The 12466-nt window shown below is 41.4% G+C and overlaps 1 protein-coding gene across 1 annotated transcript in view; it reads left to right on the top strand.

Annotated features, from left to right (window-relative positions):
* Positions 1 to 12466, top strand: part of WDR64 (WD repeat domain 64) — a 122906-nt gene that overhangs the window by 19723 nt on the left and 90717 nt on the right. The window lies entirely within an intron of this gene.

Here is a 12466-nt window from a genome sequence, read left to right as displayed (position 1 = left end):
CAGGCTGGTGGCTGAGGCTACAGCCTGGCTGAGCAATGGCTGTGTAGCCTTGGCCCTCCACTTGAGGAATGCCTCATGCTGCTCCATGTATCAGGTGTGGAGGCACACTTGTGCTTACACCCCTCTTTTGTCAGCCATTCCCATAGCACCCCAGTGCAAGCCGACACAGCTCCTCCCTCTGCCACCCCACAGAGGAGAGGACAGTTCGGTAGCCTGCTCCCTCGTGGTTTGCAGACATGCCTGGTCCTGCTCTGCAAGGACAAGACCAAGGTTAGGTGTTAGGGAATGCACCTGGGGATGCCAGAGAGCAGGGGCTGGGAAGCGAAGCCAATTTTGCATTGGGAAATAGGTAGCTGTTGCCTCCAGGATAGGGCGCTTGGTGTATCCCCCAACACCTCGGGTGTCTCCTCCAGAGATGGCATACCAGGGTACTGATTCTGGACTGCCTTCCCCTGGGGATAAGGAACCACCCTTCACCGGGGTGGCAATCAGCCACCAAAATGTGCTCTCAGATGTTGGAGCACCTCCTGGACTACTAAGGGATCCCTCCCTTCTACCCCTCATCTCCCATCCTAGGGACAATATGTTTTTATTTATCTGTGTATGTATGTCAGACAGTCCACCCCTCACTATTCAACTAGCCCTCCTCTTGCCCTTCTCCTGACTCACAGACGCACTGCAAATTGAAATCAAAATGGCCACTATTGGACTTCCTGTTCTGGGTTAGAAAAGGTCAAAATGATTTCATTTCAGTAATGTTGAAACCAGTGTTTTGATATGTCAGGAATGAACTGTTGCTGAATAGTTCATTCTGCAAAAGACTTCAAGATTTTGACTTTTCATCCTGAATCAGGATGAAAGAAAATTTCAAAATACTTTTCATGGGACAGAAACTCCATTTTCCAGCCAGCTCGAATATGTGCTGTTATAAAGTTAGTCTTTCTGGAACTCCTTAGGAACCAAAGATATGTTTTAAAAAATAAAGAGTGCATATTAAAATTGTTGTTTTCCTTTCAGTTGTCTGTATCTGAACTCTTAGTAAAATTTCAGGGACAGCTACTCAGCTGATATAAATCTCTGCATCTCCAGTAACTTTAGGAGTGCTGTGTCAAATTACACAAATTGAGGTCATAGCCCAAGCAGCTAAATTAGTGTTAGAATGAAGAGCTGTGAATAATATGTTGCCGTATCTCTTGCTTAATTTCTGGATAGCTGGACAGCTTTGCTTTGCAGGACTTACATTTCTGTTCCCAGATCTTCAGAAACAGCATGGTAGAATTAACAATCCGTTCTTCTCTGTCTGAAATTAAGACATTTTCATCTGATTTAATATGGTCTGTGATGCCACTTTTAGATCATCCATCAATCTGTATCTTTTATGAAAATGAAGTGAGGCTGGATGCCAAGTTAAGTGAGAAAATCTCTCTGAACTCTCCATCTGCTGATAGATAAATCTCAGCAGCAGTGCTCTTGCCATTGTATTGCAGAATAACATCTTGTGCTCCTTCCAGTCTAAGTTCTCATAGCATTTAAAAAAACTGAGATTCATGAAACCATGATAGGAAAGGAATGGTCCCATTTAAAAGACAGGAAAGTCAAGGCACAGGGAGGGTTTGAGTTTGACCAATATAACACAGCAACTGTGTGGCAGATCCAGGACTAAAAGCCAAGTCTCCTGGAATACTTGTACAATCTGAACCTTTCCAAATACCAGATAGTTAAGAAGAACCTGAGTTGTCAATAGATCCTTTCCTATTTTGCTTTATGGTTTTATGGACAAACAAACCTGATTTCATTCTTTGATGAGATTACAAGTTTGGTTGATAAAGATAACTACATAAATGTAATATATCTTGACTTGTGTATGGCATTTGACTTAGTACTGCCCAACATGCTGGTTTAAACCTTAGCATTGTACAACAGCAATAAAATGCATGTTAAATGGCTTAGGACCTGGCTAATGGACATGTCTCAAAGTAGTTGTAAATTGGAATCATCAGTGAATGGGGGTGTTTCTAGTGGGATTCCACAGGGATCTGTACTAGGTCTGATGCTAGTCAACTTTTTCATCAGTAATCCTGAAGTAGATATAAATTCACGGGTGATAAAAGCTGTGGATGACACAAAGATTGGTGGAGTGGTAAATAATGATGAGGACAGGGCAGTCATACAGAGCGATCTGGGTTGCTTGGTAAGCTGGGCCCATTCAAACAAAATGCATTTTAATATAGCCAAATACAAAGTTATACGTTTAGTCCCAAAGACTGCAGACCATACCAACAGAATGGGGGATGGCATCTTGGAAAGCAGTGACTCTGAAAAGGAGTTAGGGGTCATAGTGAACAAGCAACTGAACATGAGCTCCCAGTGCGATGCTGTGGCAAAAAGGGCTAATGTGATCCTTAGATGTGTGAGCGGGGGTGGGGGGAGGGGTGGGGAGTAGGAGTAGGAGTAGGGAGATGAATTTATTTCTGTATACAGTGTTGGTAAGACCAGTACTAGAATACTGCATGCCGTTCTGGCATTCATATTTTTAAAAAGATGTTGAAAAATTGAAGAGGGTGCAGAAAAGAGCCACAAATTATTTGAGGATTAGAGAAAATGCCTTATAGTGAAAGACCAAAAGAAATAAATATGTTTAGCTTCCCAAAATAAAGATTGAGAGATGATTTGATTACAGTGTATATGTACCTCCCTGGGAGAAAATACTGGTTACTAAAGGCCTCTAATCTAGCAGAGAAAGGCATTACAAGAAGAATGGCTGGAAGCTGAAGCCAGACAAATTGAAATAGAAACAAGGCACAGATTTTTAACAGTGAAGCTGATGAAGAGTTGTGAAGATTTGCTCTGTCATGGTATGACTGGGAGTGAAGACAGTTTGTTGTGGTCTTCTCTTGGTCTTTAAGATATCAACAACCTGGGCCAACAAAACCAAAGCAAAAATCTTTCTCTGGGACAGATAGAGTAATGTCACACTCTTGTTTGCTGTCTTTACATTTCCAGAGCAGCAAAATAATGCCTTTTTTGCCAGTCAGACAGGATTGACTCTGTTCTCCCCCCGTAATATTGAACAGGATCTACAGCCACAAAAGAATAGCTGGTCCAACACTTTTTAACAGTTCCGCACGAATTCCACAGATTCCTGCAAAAAGAACAGGAGTACTTGTGGCACCTTAGAGACTAACAAATTTATTAGAGCATAAGCTTTCGTGGGCTACAGCCCACTTCTTCGGATGCATATAGAGTGGAATAAATATTGAGGAGATATATATACACACATACAGAGAGCATATTTTTATGTTTATGTTTGGATCTTATCACCTTTCAAAGTGTACAGCACTGTATGTTCCTGTTTATCTTTATTGGCAGTGCTGATGCTTTTTTGTTCTTGCATATACCTCCATGAGGTTGGCCGTGGCTATTTCATGGAAGGAACCCATCTCTCTCTCTCTCTCTGGCTTTCCACCTAGAGTATAATGGTACCTTTTGGCCTTAATATTCATGATCCCCTGGTGTAATTTCAATGGAGTTATGAAAGATGAATTTGGCAAAGACCCTTTTAAAATGTGAATCCTCAACTCATATGTATTAAAAAAAGAAAAAGAAAAATTGTTCTTTCACTGCTTTTTCCAGTGCCCACTTGTTCCTGTGCATTTCTCCATGCTGAATTTCTTCCTGACTGACAATTTTTAATAAACTGATGCAGCACACATCTTTGTATCCATTTTTTGCTGTTGCATTATGCAAAAATAAATCTGCATATAAATAACATTTTAAGGTAATAAGGGACATATTTGGAGTTCAGATTATTTTGTTATCTTGCAACCTGCTGGTATATATACAAATAGCAGGTGGTGTGTGTTCTGACTGAATTTTTCTGATACTTTTTTTTTTTTTAGTCTGTCAGTCAGTAATGGCTTATCTCTTCAAAACAGGATAATCTTAAAGAAGAAACTATGTCTTGGTTGGTGTCCTTGGTCAAAATTCCCCTCTGTTGTAGTGGAGACTGTGCACCAGTTTTCTCCTTATCTGCCTTCTTCCTCCCACCGAGAACTGGTTGCATTGCAGTGGACCATTAAATGATTGTTGGAGATGTAAACAGGCTGTTTTGTGTGAATGAATGTTTAGATATAAACTAGTTCTTGTGACACTCATTGGAGTCTTCAGGAATGTCAGGTGTTACATCAATATAAGATCATTATAGTTCATTAGGAATAATCATGATGAGCTTTTAGTATAACAATTTTTTACTAAAGGATAAATTTATACTCGTGTGTGTGTGTGTGTGTGTGTGTGTGCTTGCTTGCTCGCTCAAACAAGACTATTAATTCCAAATCCTCTTCCTCTTGTGAAGGATATGGCCTATGTATTACTCTGTGTCCTGAACTTTCATATTCCCTCAACCCTTCAAAAATACCATCACACACACACACACACACACACACACACTCTTAACCTTCAAACCTACTGCTTTTAAAAGGCTCTCAAATTTATCAACTGTGCAAGTGTCTTTCTCCTTGTTAGTGAAAATGCCATCTAAGTAATGCTCAGTCCTCTGATAAACATCTTGGCTTATATAATAAAATGGCTGGACTGTTGCCCATATTGTACTCTATTCAAGAAAGCCCTGCCTGTATTACTTAGTATCGACTCCTTGCAGGCCTTCCCCTGTACTATATAATTACAGCGACTTAAGTCTGGTTGCAAATAGTTTTGTTCTCTGCCTAACTGGGGGAAAAGGATCCTGGGGCCTCATAACTGGGTCCTGTTTCACTGCTAATCCTTGAGGGGATTAATAGTCATAGCCCTTCTGACGCAAAAGGGTATCACTGAGGTGCTGCAGAACTTTAAGGTAAGTCTACATAGCAACGCATGGATGATATTCTTTATAGCATTTGCCTAGGGACTAACTGCTGCCAAGTTCTATTTTGAGAGTATCTAGTTTGCTGGTTAGAGTTTAGTGCTGAAACCTATATTCCGTGGCTAGTTGGTGGTTCTGCATCTTAGGGAGAAGGAAAAAATTGAGAGAGTTACACTGAGAGATTGGAATAGTCTAATCAAAATGGAGCTAAACTTTTCCTTCCTTACTCTAGTGGGGAGAATAAAATTTTAAGTGTTGGAAAATTAACACAATTTAAGTCAATACTCAGGATGCAGTTTAAAAGTCTAACTACTCCTAAATTCAATGTGGCAGGTGTTGGTAGTTTAAATGAGTATTTCCAGATTTTCTGACAGTACAAGTTCTAAATTCTGCTTATTTGTGCCAGTATAAGTCTGAAATAACTACTGGCCATAGGTCTTCACAGGTTTAAATTGGAGCAGAATTCAGCTGTAAGATTTTTTAGAACAAGACTTCCAATTCCTGTTTCTGGAAGATTTTTTTTTAAAGATAGATTTGAATTTTTCTGGCTTTCTAACGTATTTATTTTATAGTAGTAAGATATTTGATTTAAATGATCTATTTACAAACTTTAAGGCAATGTTGCAATAGAATTGGCTTCCAACAGTGTATATGTAGTGCAACTCTTCAGATTTCTGTAACTCCATAGGGTTTTGCACATATACTGTTTAGTTGTAAGTATTATGTTTTAAGTAGGAATTAACAAGCTATATAACTTTCACTTATCTTTTCTCTGCTTTAAAACAAATAGCAGTGAAGGAGGGAAGAAAGCTATCTAATCAGATTGGGTTTAAACTGTCTTCTCTATCCACTGCCTTTGCATAAACCATTTTCCTCTCTCCCCACCATGATCACTACTGAGACCTAGAAAAAAGTGAATCTAATACTGCTCTCTTGTTCTGTAATGTCAACTTTCCTCTGCCTTCGGAGTTAGATGCGAAAGTGGTAGGTGCCTTCTAAAAACCATAGAGAGAGGGCAACCTCAGAACGTGCTACCTCTATACTTGGGGAAGAAAATCTTCAAGAAAAACATGAAATTCTTTTATTTATGGTCTGGATTTTGAGTGTGCAGGAGCGGACTGTGATAGTTCCTATTTAATCCAAATCTGTCACCCTCCCCCACATGCACCAACACCAGAGCTGCACATACCATTACTTTCCCTTACTGAATAGCACTGGAGATGATTCTCTTCCCTTGCAATTATTTTAACTGCTTGTCCACCACCTGACTCCACAAAGCATAGATTTTTGCCTTGAAAAATTGTAGTGGTCTCCCTTTCGGAAATGACAGGGTTGTTTTGCTTCATTAAAATGGTCCCCTGTTCTTTCCAACAGTGAAGCAAACAATACACTGAGTTTACACCTGATGGTAGGACTACATTCCAATTTTTCAGCTCTAATAGTCACTTCCCAAATCAAGAGGGTCTGACCCCTCAGATAGATGTAAACAGAAGGCAGTATATTACCCAAGGTCCATGCACGTCTTCTAGAATAACTGTACCACTACCCAATTACTAGAAGCAGAGTACTGTCCATGGGAAATATTGCCTCCTATATATGGTGTTGCTCATAAAGCATTAGCTGCACCACTCAACATGCCTCTCCGTTATACACTCAGCTATTCTGTACTTCTCAGCTTAATCCTTTGATTCTTTCCACCTACATAATTATGCAGAACTTCTAAACACCCTCTCAGCATGGGTTTCAACCCTAAACTCTAAAGAGCAAACCAGAGACTCACATGTGGCTGCCCTGCTCTTAGAGATACAAGGTGGGTGAGGTAGTATCTTTTATTGGACCAACTTCTGTTGGTTAGAGAGACAAGAAGAGCTCTGTGTAAGTTCAAAAACTTGCCTCTCACCAACAGAAGTTGGTCCAATAACAAATATCTCCTCCATCTTGTCTCTCTAATATAGTGGGACCAACACGGCTACAACAACACTGACCTGCTTTTGTAAGTCAGTACAATTGGGGTCCCAGCTAATTTATGTAACCCCAAGTTTATGGGCCAGTTGTTTCTTCTGTTCTTGAGCAAAAAGCACTTGATCCCAGCTGTCACATCTATCAGTTTTGGTTTAGTTATTAACCATGGACCCTGTATCTGCCTATTACATAATCATGCTTTGTGGCCTTAGGTGTGGTATGTTACAGACAATTCTTTAAAAATAACCACTGTCCTGGCTGAAACCATGGATACCTTCTGACATACTCCAGGGACAAAAAGATTTGTTCCCTTGATACGACCTGCACAACTTGCACAATGCTTGAAACATCCAATGAATTGTTGGTTGGCCGTTATCACAAGAGAGTCCCTTCCTCTAGCATCTTCCCAATTCTCATCCTTCTCAAACCGGCCTCTGTAGAATCAGATCATTAGACTTCCTCCATGACTTTAGCTTAGCTGAGCTCCCCACCATAACTGGCTGCCACTGACTTGCCTCAGTTTAAGGCAGGAGCTGCAGCCAACAGCAGCAGCTCAGTCAGCCTTTCTTTTAGACAAAGACAAAGGCCCTGGATAAATTTTTCAAGCAGTCAATGAAATCTGAAACTGATGCTTTGCCTTTTTAGCCTCTGAGAAGCAGACACACAACTTCGCAGTAGTTTACTCTTCTTAGATTCGGAATGCATTTGAAACGTCTAACAGCTGCTGGCGTAATTCAGGGTGACAAATCATTTTATAAGGGAAAACTCTTCTTGCCTTCCAAGTGCAGGAGCACCATCCCTCTGCTTCTTGTCTGATTGCACTTCCTTTGCAATCAGATTACTTGATCCTTGTTCAGATCGAGCACATGCTTTTCAACCTTTTGCAATGGTGAGGCTGGGTACCTCCATATGCAACAAAAAAGAGGGCTGGATATGTTTGATTGAAAGGTCTGGTCAGGAAAGAATATCTGTTTGTCACTGTCATTTCTATCCCATCTTTTATTTATAATGACATACGGATACAAGCTGCTGCTTGTTGGGCATAACCCTCTTGCTGCCCATATTGCCCTGGAAGCTTAGGGTATGACTATACTCAATAAAAGACCCACGGCATGACATAGATGTGACTGGTCCAGGTCAGCTGACTTGAGCTTGCAGGCCTTGGGTACTTGGGCTATAAAATTGCAGTTTAGATGTTTGCACTCGGGCTGGAGCCAGGGCTCTGAGACTCTGTAAGGGGGGTTGGATCTCAGACCCTGGGCTCCAGTCCAAGCTCAAATGTCTACACTGCACTTTTATAGCCCCACAGTGCAAGCTTGAGTCAGCTGATCCAGATTCTGAGAATTGGTGCCATGTTTTTTATTATGGTGTAGATATATCCTTAGTGTCTACATAGACAGACAGCACTTTGGTTTTTAAGGTCTTTTCTAAGCAACACTCAAGCAGTGAGTTTTATCTGCCTCGTCAGGCAGCAGGGCAGTGGAGGAGGAATTAGAAGACCTGTGTTCTATCTCCAGCTCTGCTACTTGCTGTGTGAACTTGGGAAAATTATATAAGCTCTCTGCGCCTATACCAGCCATCTGTAAAATGGTGTTATGTTAATGATACTCACCTTTGTAAGGAACTGAGATCTGCAAATAAAAAATGCAAAGCAGTATCATCTTTTTGAAGTTCCTATGTGCAAGTCTGAGTAACATAGCGACAATTTCCTTTTAAATTGCACAAAATATGTGGGAAGAGAATTATATCTCCTCTGATTTACCAAATACTTTTAAAATTTCTGAATTCCAACATAAAGTGAGCAGTGATTTAACAAAAGTGAAGGCATTCGTAACCTCTGGCTCTTGCTTTTACCAGCAGACAAAGGGTGCATAGATTATATGCTTTGTAAAGAAAACCTCCACATTACATAAAAACACAAAAATCCACAGAAAAGTCTAATACATTCCCATACAACATCACCTCTCTTTTTTCTTAATAAATGGTCTAACTCTGAATGTTAAAGACAGCCAAGATTACATTCAGTCGGAAGTAAAAATGAATACATAGATCTAAGAGGATACTAACAATTCCTATTTCAACTCCACTGAATACAAATCACTCATAATTTATTATATTTCTCATTCTTACTCTACATAAGGTGCACACCCCAGCTGCTTGTGATTGTAAAACAAATACAAAATTGTATTATGAGCTACCTGACAGCAGCAGGTGGAAAGGAGTCTGAAATCCATATGAATGCACTATAGAGTGGGAACCAGAGCTAAAAGTATTTTTCTCTTGGGTACTGGAGTGAGTAATATCTGTTAAAACTAAAACTTCATGCTCTGGAAAAAATAACCTCCACACTTTGTGTCAATCTAAATATCCATTTTTGAGCCAGTGGTATAGACATTTGTACCTGTTCTTTTATCTTTTTGTGTCACCAAAGATGTTATAGTTTTTTCATAAAAAGGGGAGGCAGGGAGAGAGTTTCAGTGGTATATAAAATATTTTAGCTACAGGAGGTGATGACTTCTGACTGCCAAAAATTCTTACCATTCTAATTTAAGTGATTTAGGAGCACACATTCCATTAATTTTGGAGCTTGTGCACCTAAGTCACTTATATGCTTTTGAAAATTCCACCCCAGCAAGGATGTGTAACTACATGGAGGAGAAAACATTTGTTTCCACCTCTTTTGTCTTTAGTATTATAAGAATTCTCCTTCCACCAGGCAGTGGAATGTGGTAATTTATCTTCTGAAACACCAGGTTTCTCCTCCCCTGATTGAATTAGGAAGGTCCATCCCCTGACTGAGCTAGGAAGGTCCAATCACCTAGAGATTGAGCGTCCCAAGAGGATGTAAATGTAGTTGGCACTCAATTCTTTTGTTTGGGGAGGCTTACACAAGCGCTGGAAGCTCCCTAGAATGGGGGGCCAGCAGTGGCTGGACCATGGCCCTTCCCCCTGAGGTCCCACCCTCACTCTGCCTCTTCCCACCCCCGCTCTTCCTCTTTCCCCAAGGCCCTGTCCCATCCACTGCTCACTCCTTTCTGCCACTGGGGTGAAGAGGCCGAGCAGGAGTGGCGCCTCAGGGCAGAGCACAGGCGGAGCGTGTGCAGGGTCACAGCACTTGTGCCGGTGGTCCCCTACATTTCTAAGGAGCTTCTGGTGCCGGTGGCCCCCTACATTTCTAAGGAACTTCAGGTATGCGGCCCTGGCTCATCTCCCTTTGGAGGTGTGCTCCAAAGGCAGTGGGGCAGCACACCTCCAAAGGGAGATGAGCCAGGGCCGCATACAGATTTTTTCCCCTGGCAGGGCCACTGTTTTGGGGGGATGCTAAGCCTCCCCAACCCTCTTATACACACTGCCCATGGGTGTAAATGAACAGAATTTCTCACAGGAGGGAGAGAATTGACTAGAAGTAATCCAGTAATGCCTAATTGGAGCTATTCAAATCATGAGAATTCTCCTGTCGACCTAACTACCGCCTCTCAGAGAGGTGGATTACCTACACCAACCGGAGAATCCCCTCCTGTATGCACAGGTAGTGTCTTAACTTATGTGGAACAGCAACACAGGTGCACCTCTGCAGTGTTTTAGGTGTAGACAAGCCTGTAGTTATATAGAATGTTCTTTCTTTTACTTTTCCTAGGCATGCTAAAATGCAACTGTAAGCTAGTCAGCATTTTCACTAGCCAGGGAAGGGAAATAAAGCTTCAGGCATTAGTCTCTTAAGGCCCTTTCTTTGGGACTTTTTTTATTGCCCACACAACAATTGCAACATGAAAAGAAATCAACTGAAAAATATTGATCAATAATTCCCAGAGGCTTTCCCTACTGTAACCGGCCATGAGGGGAACTTTCTTCTTAGTTCTTCTTTGATTCAGCTTTCCCTTCCTTTTATACTCTGCCTTGAGCAGGCATCTGACAGCCTGTTAACCCTTTATCTTGTCGCAGCAGTCCAGCCCCAGTACTATAAATATTGAATAACAAATCTAAACATAAAGTAGACCCTTTCCTTACCTGTTAACATATTAGCAACCTAGGGCACTGGACCAAGATGCAGGAGCTCCGAGTTCTATTTCCAGCTCTTCCACTGGTCTGTTGGGTGACCTTGGGCAAATCACTTCTCTTCCCGCTGCCTCAGTTTCCTTATCTGTAAAATGGGGATGATATCTCCTCGGTAAAGTACTTTGATATCTGCTGATGAAAAGAGCTGTATATGAGCTGTTATTTATTACAAATGGCTACAATGACCCCACATATACACACTATTCTTGGGTAACAAGACCTTCTGTGAAAATTATCAAACAATAATTAAAACCTGTGAAACACCAACATTTCCCAGCTACCTACAGTAGAGTACACCATCAGTAATGCTCAGAAATGTGTACACACACACAGAGGGGAGAGAGCGAGCGAGCTGATATTTGCTAGGCAGGTTGAAGGAAAAATATTCCCCATCCACAAAGTCTGAAGGTTGAATCAGAAGCAGCAGCTCTCACAGCACTCTTGGTGCTGATCTTATGCATCTTCTTCCTAGAGTCACTTCCTGGGTAGGGACAGTTTCCTCAGAAACATAAGTCCCAGAAGTACCAGCAGCTGCCTATCAAACACTTCCAATGCAATTAACATTTTCTAGAGGTTGTCCCAAATCCATGTTATAGGCCAGGTTCTCCGCTAGCATAAATCAGCAGAGCACCCTTTAAAGCCAGTGGGAACTATACTGAATAACATCAGCCAAGAATCTGACCTGATGTTTTTCAAGTGTTGTTGTTTGCACTGGGACCTATACAATAGTAGTCTTGCTTGACGTGTTGATGGAGATGGAAAGATATAGAGTATATCTGTCTAGCTACTGGATTCACATATAAAGAGGCTTCTGTATATTTATATATATTTCATGCAAGAGGTGAAACATCTTTTATACACTAAAAGCCATGCTAGTACAACAGAAATTTATGGTACTTTGAGCTAACAGTGGCTCCTCTTCTTGGGCCAAACTGACACTTCCTTTGGGAATCTCATTTGCTTAAACAGGTGGGATGGATCTCTCCTAATGCATTAACAGGAATTTACAACTCAGCAGACGTATATTTCTGCTCTGTAGCAATGAAAATTCGTCATTTCTGTCACTCATCTGAGATCCTGCCTGTAGATAGAATGGGATGATTTAACCCTGAAAATATGTGAATTTGGGGCATGTAGAGGTCAAGGTTGCATAATGGGTTGAAGGATTAGTGACCTATCCTTTTACCTCCTGAAACCTAAGTTCAAATCCTACATTAAGGCTCACATTCACAGCCCAGCACCTACCCTAAGTATTCAGTCTGAGGTGGGCATCTCCCACCCGAGCCTGTGGGACAGCTCTGGAAGTGTTCCGTTAAAACTACATTAGCTCAGTTTTCAAAGTAGCTCTTTGCCCTTGTAATGTGGCCCTGTTGTGTGGCCTCACATGCCCATAGATCACCCTTACTGGCACCCTCTGTGCTATTATGCAAGGAGTCCCTGCACATCTAGGAGCCACAACACTTAAGGGGTGCACACCCCCATCTTTCCTCTCCTACTGCAAAATAGAGTTGCACTGGTTCCACCATCAATGGGACTTCTGCAGTGCCAAAAGGGGAGGCTGGATTTGCCCCCAGATAAAAACAAATT

The sequence above is a fragment of the Trachemys scripta genome, chromosome 3 (assembly GCF_013100865.1).
Source record: "Trachemys scripta elegans isolate TJP31775 chromosome 3, CAS_Tse_1.0, whole genome shotgun sequence".
NCBI classification, from domain to species: Eukaryota; Metazoa; Chordata; order Testudines; family Emydidae; genus Trachemys; species Trachemys scripta.
The sequence above is the reverse complement of the archived record's forward strand: the minus strand, read 5'-3'. Positions and strand labels throughout refer to the sequence as shown.